The sequence below is a fragment of the Cornus florida genome, unplaced genomic scaffold (genome assembly GCF_030987335.1).
Source record: "Cornus florida cultivar Cherokee Brave unplaced genomic scaffold, ASM3098733v1 CherokeeBrave_3.0.0_Hap2_Chr06, whole genome shotgun sequence".
NCBI lineage: Eukaryota > Viridiplantae > Streptophyta > Magnoliopsida > Cornales > Cornaceae > Cornus > Cornus florida.
In genome coordinates, this window is record NW_026775576.1 from 81,537,274 (window position 1) to 81,549,680 (window position 12,407).

General features: G+C 37.7%; 1 non-coding gene across 1 annotated transcript; it reads right to left on the reverse strand.

Moving 5' to 3' along the window:
• Positions 1–3,971: 3,971 nt before the first annotated feature.
• LOC132315445 (small nucleolar RNA R71) lies at positions 3,972–4,078 on the reverse strand. Its single transcript, XR_009483651.1, has one exon. It is a non-coding gene; the product is annotated as a small nucleolar RNA R71 (small nucleolar RNA).
• Positions 4,079–12,407: the final 8,329 nt, after the last annotated feature.

Consider the following 12,407-nt stretch of genomic DNA (forward strand, 5'->3'; position numbering starts at 1 on the left):
GTGATGAAAGATGATGTATGCCAAATCAAAGTACTCTTCATTCAAGACACTCTAAATAAAAAAGACTTCCATATGAGAAACTATGGAATGACTGCCGAATTTTGGAAGAATGGAGTAAGTGATGATTTTGTGAATCAAACGAGCTTCCATTGTTAATTGTTTGGCATTTATCTCCTTTGTGTTGGTGGTGCGGTAATCATAGCTCATTTGGCGAATAGCTTCGAGTTTGTCAAAACCTACCCCATTATACCATTTAGAAGGTGAGTAGAATTGAATTCCACCTATAAGATGAAGAATTTGGTGTGGTCAAGACCAAAGCATGGAAAAGTGTGTAGTATGGCTAAGTTTAAATTTAGAGATTGCCACTACCACTTCTAACTATAAATATAGCTAGGGTGAGTAGGGATTGTCCCAAGGGACATGGAGTGTATTATGTTTGGAAATCAAGGTCGAATTAGTAGGACGAGTGATCAAGATGTTTTGATTGGTTAATTGAACTACAATGTCAACTAAATGGATGTAAGGTAAAGCAATTAAAATAGAGTAAAATGTAGAGAATATAAGAGAGGGATTTTGGAACTTAGAGGTCACCACTAAACATCAACTTCCTAACACTCAATGTGTAATGGATGAGGGGGATTATATGTTGCAATATTAGTGTGTCATTGATTGAATTAACAACCATGGGTGACTAATTAAGCATATATTGTCTAGACAAACTAATGAATAGCATAACATATCAAATCAAGCCATTATTCCCTCTTTTAAGTCCACAACCAATGCACATCATCAAGTTAGAGAAATATACTACTTGAATTCATAAGCATGGAACATCAAACAACAAGCATGGTGATGAGCGCTGAAAAGTGCGTATTTAAACCCCTTAAGCTTAGGCATTCTAGCACCTTTATCTATCTTACTTTACCATTTTAGATTGATTTCGTATTATTTCCATTTTCAGGCACTTATCCTGAAAATAAGCTAACTCAGCCAAATAAGAGCTTAATTGAAGTAATTCTGGGATTAAACAAAGAAAGGAGCAAAGTGGAGAAAGAAGGAAGCAAATGAAGCCAAAGGTGGGAAGCAGCAAAGTTCAATCGATCCAACTTCAAGGTTCGATCGATCGAACACTGATCAATCTCAGTACTTCAAGATAGATCCAAGCCTTGACCCAAAGTAAAAAATCCAAAGTTCGATCGATCCAACACCACCCTTCGATCGATCGAACACTTTTATCCTTATTCAAATGATTGATCCTATCCTGTACTACCCACTAACCACTTTTGTCCTTTTCCCAAAAGTATCTCCCAAAATATCTTGGATTTATCTTTTCCCAAAAAGCTCAACTAGTTGGATCGATCCAGCCTAAGTTCGATGGATCTTAGCCAGTTCGATCGATCCAAGTCCAAGGTTTAATCGATCGAACTTCCTCCAGTACGAAAAAGTTAAATTTCCAACTTGTTCAATCCGTCCTCTATCGAATCATTAGAGAATATTCTTTGCACGACCCCAGCTCATTTTGTGTGTCATTTGACCTACCTATAAAAGGAATATGATGCACTTTTTGACATATACAATTCTAGGGTTTATTCTCTTGGGGAGGCAATTCTTAGTGTAGAAGAAAAGAGGAGGAGGCTAGAAACACCATTAGAGACTCTTTATCATCCAAGGAGCAGATTTCAACCATGGAGTTAGCCCTTGAGGGTTGGAGGAGCATCACCATGAGTGGTTAGACATCCTCTTGGGGCTAGAGTTAGCCCCAAATATGCTTTCTATATCTTAATCTTGTGTATTATTGAGGGATTAGTGTTGTAATTAATGTTTTGACACTTTGATATATATAAATCTTATATATTCAATGATTTATGTGGTTTAATGCTTCCAATTGATCATTTCATTCTATTCATATGTCTATGTATGCTAGAATAGATGTTCATGTGCGTGTCTTTAGATTTAGTGTTATTGGTCTATGTGTATTGATGCTATAGATTTAGAAATTGTCAAAACATAGTGCTTAATGGAATGCTCTTGTGATTTTCTTGATGGTTCATACTTATTCCTTGATAGATTGCGCCTCTCCCCTAGTTTATTTTCATGCTAGTAGTGTAGATATAGTGTAGTTGTAGTGTAGTGTTAAATGGGAGGATAATCAATGCATGTTGTTTGATGATCCAAGCTTTTAAATGCAAGTAGCATATGTCTCTAACCTTGTGGTGTATTTGGATTGTGAGCTTAATGAAAGGATTAATGACTTGTTTTGATCTATTGTGCCTTTAATATGTTGTTTAGACAATATATGCTTCATTACTTAGATATATTGTGCCTTTCACATAATGTTTAGACAATACATGCTTAACTAGTCATCCTTACTTGTTGAATCAACCAAACACACACACACACCAATATTGTAACACATATTACCCTCATTGGTCACTTGTTAAAGGGTATAGAAAAGCATTGGTTGGTGGTGATCTCTAAACCCCAAGATTCTTCTCTCTCTTACTTACTCCTAATTGTATTATTTTGTTATCACTTAGTTTAATTTAGTTGCTCTCTAGTCTAATTAACCAACCAATCAATTATTTGATTACTTAACCTACTAGCCCTAATAGAAATTCCACAACCTTGTTCGATCCTCACAATCCTTTGGGACGATCCCTACTCACCCTAGCTTTATTTATAGTGAAAGGTAGTAGTGGCTTCTATAAATGTAAAACTCTTGGCCCTCGCCTTAATGCACACTCTCCAAACTTGACGGTAGTGAGGCCTCCGATCGGTCAGTTTCTGGCACCGTTGCCAGGGATTGATTGATTTGATTAGGCAATGTCGGATTTGTGGAATCAATTAGGATTAGTACTCTTTCGATCGTGTCTTTACTTTAATTTTATTTTTCTTTTTGGTTACTTATTGTGTTGTTCTTACTTAACTAGGTGCATTGTTGGAGAGAAAGCAAGCAAAGGAGCATTCAAGCTAAGTAAGCAAGGAAAAAAACTAAAAATTTAAAAAATTTGCTAAGCTAAGCTTTAAATTTGGAGTTGAAGTGCTAAAGGACCTTTGTGAGACTTTCTTTACTCAATCCCTTAATTAAATCGTCGGCCCGCGTGGAGGCTTATTTTTATTTGTTCTTGCGTCATTGTTGTTAAAGCATGGGAGTATGAATTAAGTGTTTGTGGAAGAAGTCTAATTGCATTATTGTGAAGGCATAATGTTTGTCATTCTTTATGCTAGTTGTGTTTTGCATTGTGCATGCATGGACGTCGTTCATTGAGACCAACTCTTGTCCCTCTTGATTTGCATCTTGAATCCATCGTTAGAAATCCTAGGGGAAGAGGAAGTTCAAATAGAACCAATCTATCAATGGTGACCATAATGATGATCATGTTAAGGACCTTGGTCATATAGACTAACAAGGTATTCTTCATCCAAATGTGCACAATGAGAATAAACAAGTAACATTAGGCATGCCTAGGCCATTCATTCACTAACCCCCACAACAACAAGGCCAAGTTCCATATGGAATGCCAAGGCCAATGTATGCTCCACAACCTCCCATCATCAATCAAGTAATTCAAAACCGAGGTGTTCATGTTGCACCTCAAGTAGCTAATCCACCTCTTGCTTTAAGAGACCATTATGTGCCTAACGAGTATAATGCACTTACATGCATCCAATTGCCTCCATTTAGAGCACATCATTATGAAATTAGGCTACAATCCATTCACATGCTTCCTAACTATCATGGACTTCCAAGTGAAGAACCTTACAAGCATTTTGATGAGTTTCTTGAAGTATGTTCCATAGTAAAATATATGGACATGCCGGAAGAGGTTTTAAGACTCAAACTTTTTCCATTCACCTAAAAAGACAAGGCAAAGTATTGATTTAACAATCTTTGGCCTTTTTCAGTCACTTCTTGGGCAAAAATGCAACAAGAGTTCTTGAAGAAGTACTATCGGATTTCAAAGACCAATGCCATGAGAACCTTAATTCAAGAATTTTCACATGGGGATGGAGAAACGTTTCATGAGGCATGGGAATGCTTCAATGAATTGCTTAGGAAGTGTCCACATCATGACATGCCCAAATGGCAATTAGTTCAGTATTTCTTTGAGAGTTTATCGGATAATTATAAGGGTATGGTTGATGCTTCCATAGGTGGCTCATACATTGATAGGCATGAGGATGACGTGTGGCGTCTCTATGAAAGCATGAGTGAAAATTCTTTGCATAGAACACTATCATCCAAGAATGGTAGAAATTCACAAGGTAGGAATAGTGTTGGCTTACATCAAGTCGACCATTCAAATGAAATAGCTGTTGAAATGAAGTCTTTATCTCAAAGGTTTGATCAATTTTTGATTAACCAAAACTCGGCGAACCAAGTATCTTCCTTCCCTAACCATTCTCATCGTGCATCAAATGAAACATGTATGACTTGTTCTAGTGTTCTTCATTCTACTTCTCATTATCCTCACGGACAAGTGCAAAATGAACCTAATGAATAAGTCAAGGAGAGGGGGAACAATCCTTATGGTACTCACTATAATCCAAGTTGGAGGAATCATCTGAATTTCTCTTGAAAAAACCAAGGAGAGGGCTCAAACCCTTCCCAAGGCAATTTTTAAGGGAAGTACACTCCACATCCACTTCAAAACCAAGGATCCCAAGGTTATAGACCTTATCAATCACAAGGGAATCAATTTGCTAATTCTCATTTTCCCAACCAATCTTATTCCCAAGGAAATGCTAGAAGTCCCGCTTTTGAAGAAAAAGTTTTAAATACTTTGGGCACTTTAGAGGCTAACACTCAATTGCTTCATTCTCACTCTCAATCTATTGCGAAGCTAGAAACCCAAGTAGGGCAAATAACAAGCACTCTCAATGCAAGAGAAAAGGGAAAGATGCCCATTAATGCCCCACATAAGCAACAATGTGTTGTGGAAACCCATTCCTCATCGGAAGGCCACACTATTAAACATGTTAATGCGGTGACTACCTTGCGGAGTGGTAGGATTATGGACAATCAAGTAGAAATGTCCAATGAAGAGAGTGAACCGGTGCAACCTCAAGTTGTCACCAATCCCGTTTCACATCCCATTCCTCCTTCAGTGCATATACATGATCTTGTAAATGAGAAAGTTTTGAAAAATGTGTTTGAAAAAGAAGTTTTGAAAAATAATGTAGAAAAAGTTTTGTTGAAAAATGATTTGAAACAAAATAATTTAAAAACTTCTTGTGTTGAAGAGAGTTCAAAAGAAAATTCTGAAAAAGTGTTTGAACCAGAAGTTCCATTTCCGGATGCCTTAAAAGGATCCATTTCAAAAGACAAGCAAAAGGCAAAAACCAATGAAATTATGGAAATGTTTAGGCAAGTGAAAGTTAATCTTCCACTATTGGATGCAATCAAGCAAATTTCGGCTTATGCCAAATTCTTGAAAGACTTGTGCACCCAAAAGTGGAAGAACAAGAGCCAAACACCAAGAAAAGTGGTTTTGACCGAGCAAGTAAACTCAATTTTGCAACATAACACTCTTCTAAAGTTTAAGGACCCTGGTTCACCCACTACATCTTGCATTATTGGTGATCATATCATTAATCGGGCACTTTTTGACTTAGGAGCAAGTGTTAACCTTCTTCCATACTCGGTTTATGTCAAATTGGGCCTAGGTGAATTGAAACCGACGTCGGTAGTTTTACAACTTGCCGACCGATCCATTAAGAAGCCTAGGGGTATAATTGAGGATGTGTTGATTAAGATTGACAAATTCTTCTTTCCTATTGATTTCGTTGTCATTGACACAGAACCGGTCCCCAATCCTAAAAGCCAAATTCCTGTTATCCCTGGCCGTCCCTTCTTGGCAACCGCTAATGCCAACATCAATTGTAGGACGGAGATAATGAAGATCTCATTTGGCCACATGAAGGTGAAGTTGAATATCTTTAATCCCACGCCCAATTCATTTGACAAATATGAATGAGAGGTTAATGTTGTAGATAAATGTCATGATCTTCAATGTTAAGGAAATGAGCTTTTGTGTAAGGCCAAAAATTCCAAAGGATCAACTTCAACCTTGCATTCTCAAAGTGTTGTTTCAAATTCTTGCTTTGAAAGGGCATGGAAGCCCAAAGGTTATGATTGCATAGACAAAGGATCAAAAGTTTCTTTTGAGCTTAATCCAATAAGTTCTTCAAAGAACCATTTGTAGGGTGAAGTTCAAAGCATCTATCACCCCAACAAGGAGGGGATGCATTATAAGATCTTTGATCTGGGTTAAAAGAGCCCAATGTCTTGCTAGAGACGTTAAAGACTAGCAAAGATATTTCGTAGGGTGTTAAAACCTTATTCCTCCCTCATTTCTATCTTTTATTTCATTTCTTGCGAAGTCTAGATACTTATTTTTGGTTCTCATATGCATTAAAAGGAACTTTGGTGAGGATTGCATGAGCTTTCATGTCATTATTGAGCATTCTGCATAGTTCGATCGATCCCAAACCTGAGTTCAATCTATTGAACTCCATTCTGCATCCAACATTTAGAAAAAATTTTGACCTGCAGAAACCTGCATCCAAATCACCTCTCTGTCCCATCGTTCGAACTTATTATTAGATCGATCAAAAGATCTTTGATCGATCCAACTTCCAAGTTCGATCGATCGAATGATTCAACACTTAGAAAAATTTTGAGCCTGCATCAACCTGTATATTTTACCTCTCTGTCTCATTGATCGAAACATTCCAAGATCGATCTGAACTTCTTCGATCGATCTAACTTCCAAGTTCGATCGATCTTCAAGTTCCAACACTTAGCCAATTTTCTGAACCAAAAACCTGCATATTTTTGCTCTCTGTCTTATCGATCGAACTCTTGTTCCGATCGATCTCAGTTCTCCATTTCATTATTTTGACTTTGTTATGACTTTTCAAATTTTAAAAATTCAAAAATATTTTCATTTTTAGTTTATTTTGTTTTCATTTCATTTCATTTTATTTTATTTTTCAAAAAGTTTTCAAAAATTCAAAAATATTTTAATTTATTTAGTTTTTAATTATTACTGTTTATTCAATTAAAAAAAAAAAACCCAAAAATATTTTATTCTATTTTATTTTATTTTATTTTATTTTACAATTTTTTAATTTTAATTCTAATTTTTAATTTTAGTTTTTCATTTTTCAAAATTTTCAAAAATCCAAAAATACTTTGAAAAGATTTCATCAAAGTTCAATCGATCTGAAGTCTCAGTTCGATCAATCGAACTTTGTTGGAAATGTTTTTTAAAATAGACCTGGAGGGTCTCAAGCTCGATCATTTAGATCGATCCAACCCTCCAAACCCTTGCTTCCGTCTTTGTCGTCAGTGTGCAATCTCATCTCCCTCATCTCCGGTGATATCTCCGGCGAGATCCAAGCTACTCTCTCACCCTCATCTCGGATTCCTCATCCATTCTTCGCATCCACTTCTCTCCCTTCGATTTGAGGTAAAATCCGAGACTCACCTATGATTTAAGCTTCGATATGATGATTAGATGCTTTATATGTTACATTTATGCTTTATACATGATTGAATCTCCATTTTTGAAGCTTCGAAGCATTGAGTTTCCATGTGTATATATATGTGTATATGCTTCGTATATATATATATGTATGTTTGATCTATTTTTGGGAGGATGGGCCATGATTGGGTGATGATATTTGTGGATTTGTTATGTTGATGGGCCCACGAACATATTTGTGTGGGCCCCATGCTTCCAAAGTCACAGATCTGTGACTGTTTACATTCGTCGCATAGTTCGATCGATCGAACTTGTATCTCAAATCGATCTTGAGAGATCGATCGAACTCATGTCTCAGATCGAATAAAGTTGTGAGTTCGTTCTCACTTATTTTCGATCGATCCAACTTTTGTGATCGATCTCACTTCTTTTTTCTGATCGATCGAACTTCACAGATCTCGCATACACACTTCATTCGTCATATCTTATGTTTATGCTATCTCATATATGCCCAATGCCTGTGATATTCCACATTGGATGTATTTCATACTTACATTGTTTAGCATGTTTCATATCCTGCCACTTGCATAGATTCATGTCATATTTGTTTTGTCTATTTTACTTGACATACATGTTTCTATATTGTGCTTAAAATTTCTTATTCTGGCACTAACTCCCATTGCAAGTTTTTTTTTTTTTTTTTGTAGGCCAGGGTTAAGAGGAAGACCGTTGGCAACAGGTAACACGGGCCTCAGCGCCATATCAGACCACGTACAGAGGAGCCAACAGAGCCCTCTCATGCACAGCAGGAGCCAACACAGGCTACCCCACCTCCGTCACCATCTCACGAGGCTGAGGTAGAGGCTAATCATATTCCATCCACCTTTGCGGCTCATCCTGCATTTACACCATCACCATCTCCATCGCATACTAGAGTTGAGCATTCACCAGTACCATCTCCACCACGCCAGCCAGCTCAGGAGCATGATAGGCCCGTGCCTAGATATGTGCATATGGCGGTCGACCATGAGTCAGTGTTCAACACGGCCTTTTTCTCCAGATTGGTGCTGACCCGATCAGTTTACCATGACATCATTCAGAGGGGCCTGACAGCTATTCTTGCCCTGGTCAGAGAGCCAGTCTACCCGCGGCTGGTACGGTTGTTCTACCAGAACCTCCAACCATCCCCGCGTACCATATTAGAGCTGGTCACTTCTGAAGATGGCTATCAGATCACCATCACAGTGGACTCGCTAGCTCGCTCTTGCCACTGCCCACACCGCTATCCTCCAGAGCTTCAGGAGACATATCCGAGGCTATACAGGCCTTCTTATGCCAACATAAAAAGTGAGGACTTCTCCCAAAATGTGAGAAGTGGGAAATGATTAGATGGAGATTGTCTTGATTTGTAGCCTAGTTGATTTGAGCTTGTAAGTCCGTAGGGGTATTTGAATGCCTAATGCCCCTAAAGCCGTCTGGTTTGGGAGTCATTGACCTAACGCTCGACCTCATGAATCACTAGAAAGCTTAATAGATCAACACATTGCACCATGCTTCCATCATTGATCCTAAAAAAAAAAAAAATAATAAATAAATAAAAAAAGAGTGAAAAGAATAAGCGCACCTAGAACAATAAAGTTTTAATAAAATGTTCACTTTTTGTCTTGATGATCGGTACTAGATTTGTGTGTTAGTTTGAGGGTAAAGATGTGATCATTTCTCTAGTTGGCTAAGATAGCAACATATTTGATGCCGGTCCACTCAAAAAGGATTCTAGAGTTGTTTTGATTTGCATGATCATTTTCTTGATGTGTGGAGGACCATACTTGCTCGCTTGATGTTGAGATTTTGAGAGATTGCTTGGAAATGTTTGAAAAATTGCATACTTGATGTAGTTTTCTACCAATGCTTATTTGCAATATTGGTGCCTCTTTTGAAAGAATGAGCTTAATGTTTGTGGGTACCATTTCTGGAAACCCTCACAAGACTTCACTCGTCCACTAGGGGTAACCTAGGGGTTTAAAAGGCTTGTTGCATATGCTAAGTGCAATCGTGTTCCCTACGAAAGTGGCGTTATCCATTTATTATTTTCTAGATTCATACATTTATAGTTGTTTATTTCATTCCTTTACTTTCTAGTTCATTGCTAGGGACTAGCAATATTTAAATTTGGGAGTGTGATGAGCACTGAAAAGTGTGTATTTAAACCCCTTAAGCTTAGGCATTCTAGCACCTTTATCTATCTTACTTTACCGTTTTAGATTAATTTTGTATTATTTCCATTTTCAGGCACTTATCCCGAAAATAAGCTAACTCAGCCAAATAAGAGCTTAATTGAAGTAATTCTGGGATTAAACAAAGAAAGGAGCAAAGTGGAGAAAGAAGGAAGCAAATGAAGCCAAAGGTGGGAAGCAGCAAAGTTCGATCGATCCAACTTCAAGGTTCGATCGATCGAACACTGATCGATCTCAGTACTTTAAGATAGATCCAAGCCTTGACCCAAAGCAAAAAGTCCAAAGTTCGATCGATCTAACACCACCCTTCGATCGATCGAACACTTTTGTCCTTATTCAAATGATTGATCCTATCCACAACTGTACCACCCACTAACCACTTTTGTCATTTTCCCAAAAATATCTCCCAAAATATCTCGGATTTGTCTTTTCCCATAAAGCTTAACCAGTTGGATCGATCCAGCCTAAGTTCGATGGATCTTAGCCAGTTCGATCGATCCAAGTCCAAGGTTCGATTGATCGAACTTCATCCAGTGCGAAAAAGGAATATAATGCACTTTTTGAGATATACAATTCTAGGGTTTATTCTCTTGGGGAGGCAATTCTTAGTGTAGAAGAAAAGAGGAGGAGGCTAAAGACACCATTGGAGACTCTTCATCATCCAAGGAGTAGATTTCAACCATGGAGTTAGCCCTTGAGGGTTGGAAGAGCATCACCATGAGTGGTTGGACATCCTTTTGGGGCTAGAGTTAGCCCCAAGCATGCTTTCTATATCTTAATCTTGTGTATTATTGAGGGATTAGTGTTATAATTTATGTTTTGACACTTTGATATATATAGATCTTGTTTCAATGATTTATGTGGTTTAATGCTTCCAATTGATCATTTCATTCTATCTATATGTCTATGTATGCTAGAATAGATGTCATCTGCTTGTCTCTAGATTTAGTGTTATTGATGCATGTCTATGTGTATTGATACTATAGATTTAGAGATTGTCAAAACATAGTGCTTAATGGAATGCTCTTGTGATTTTCTTGATGGTTTATACTTATTCCTTGATGGATTATGCCTCTCCCTGATCGGTTGATCAACTATACATCAACCTTCGCAATAGCACGAATCATTGTAAAATAGGGCTATTGGTCGGGTAAGTCGAACCACTGGGACTGCGCTAGTCTTAAGGCAACCTAAGTGTCTAAAGTCATTTTAGAGTGATAAGGGGTGTTCATAGAGGGTTTGTTTTATGGTCACTAAACTAGGAATTCAAAGTGCATAAAATAATAGTGTTAGTAAATGAGAGTTAGAGATAATAAAAGGGGAAACTAGAGAAGTGAATCCACCTACGCCCTAAATACATGCTAGATTAGGTCTAAATTTGGGGATAAATAGCATATATGCAATGGTCAAGAATTATGTAGCAACACATAGTTGCTTCATAACCAATAAGAAGTTCATGAGATTAAAACAAGAATGGTCTATCAAAAGACAACACATTTGGACTACCTAGACTAGGGTGTAGTATCAAATACATTAACTTAAGCAAAAGACCATCAAGCATTCAATCAAATGATGAAGCACATGAAGGTAAGAATCAAGCATAATCCATCAAAGGAGGTACCTAAGCAATGGAATATCAAGTTTCAAAATCAACATGCCTTGAAAACCATTCATAGTTAATATCTTCATTGTCACTATGAAAATAAAAGCAATAAGACTAATGTAAGAATCATCAAGACAAGCTAAATAACTCACATCAATCATTTAAACATGAATATTCATTACAAGAAGTAATAAGCTCTTAAACTATGAAAAGACCAAAGTTTATACATTATAATCCCCAAAATAGAACCTAATCTAGAACATGAACAAAAGGGGAGGCTTCATCACCTCCCTAGATGAGGTTTAGTTACCCATGAGTGAGCTAGAAGAAGGAAGAAGCTTGCCCTTTTCCTCCATTTTCGAGCTCCCTTCCTTTTGCTCCAAGAACCCTCTTCTTCTTGCTCTCTTCTCTCTCCTCTATCTTGTAGAATATAGGATAATGATATTTGTGGCCTTCCTTGCCTTATCTACCACCAAAAGGTCACCAACCAACATCTCCAACCACTTCATTAAAGAGGAAAGCAAAGTGAAGAAACCAAGGTGCAAGTGGGCTGAAATGAGCCATTTCCGAAGGGCATTCTGCCCAAAATTCGAGCACTCTAAGCAAGGCCTCGAGCACTCGAATTTAGTGTAAAAATGCCCATGCTTCACTTGCTCCGCCCAGACCTACTTTGGTTAAACAGCCATAACTTTGTACTCCGAACTCCGAATGATGAACCGTTTGAAGATTTAGAAAGCTAATTCAGAGCTCTAAATATTTCATGTTTTGGTGGAGATCCAATTCTCAAGGATGGTTGGTCGAAAATGAAGATCAAGGCAGAATTTCATTGCTGCCAGGCAGTTCTGCGCGCCTCTGGTAACAAGGCCATAACTCTCTGCTCCGAGCTCCGAATGACAAACCGTTTGAAGATTTGGAAAGTTGATTCAGAGCTCTAAATCTTTCATGCTATGAGAGAAGTCCAGTTCTCGAGTTTGGAAGGTCAAAATGGCAAGCAAAGTCCAGGTTCTACTGCTGCCAGAATTCAGCATTGGCACCTTTTGTTGCTCAAGATTCCACAAGGCCTTATTCTTGTTCCATTTT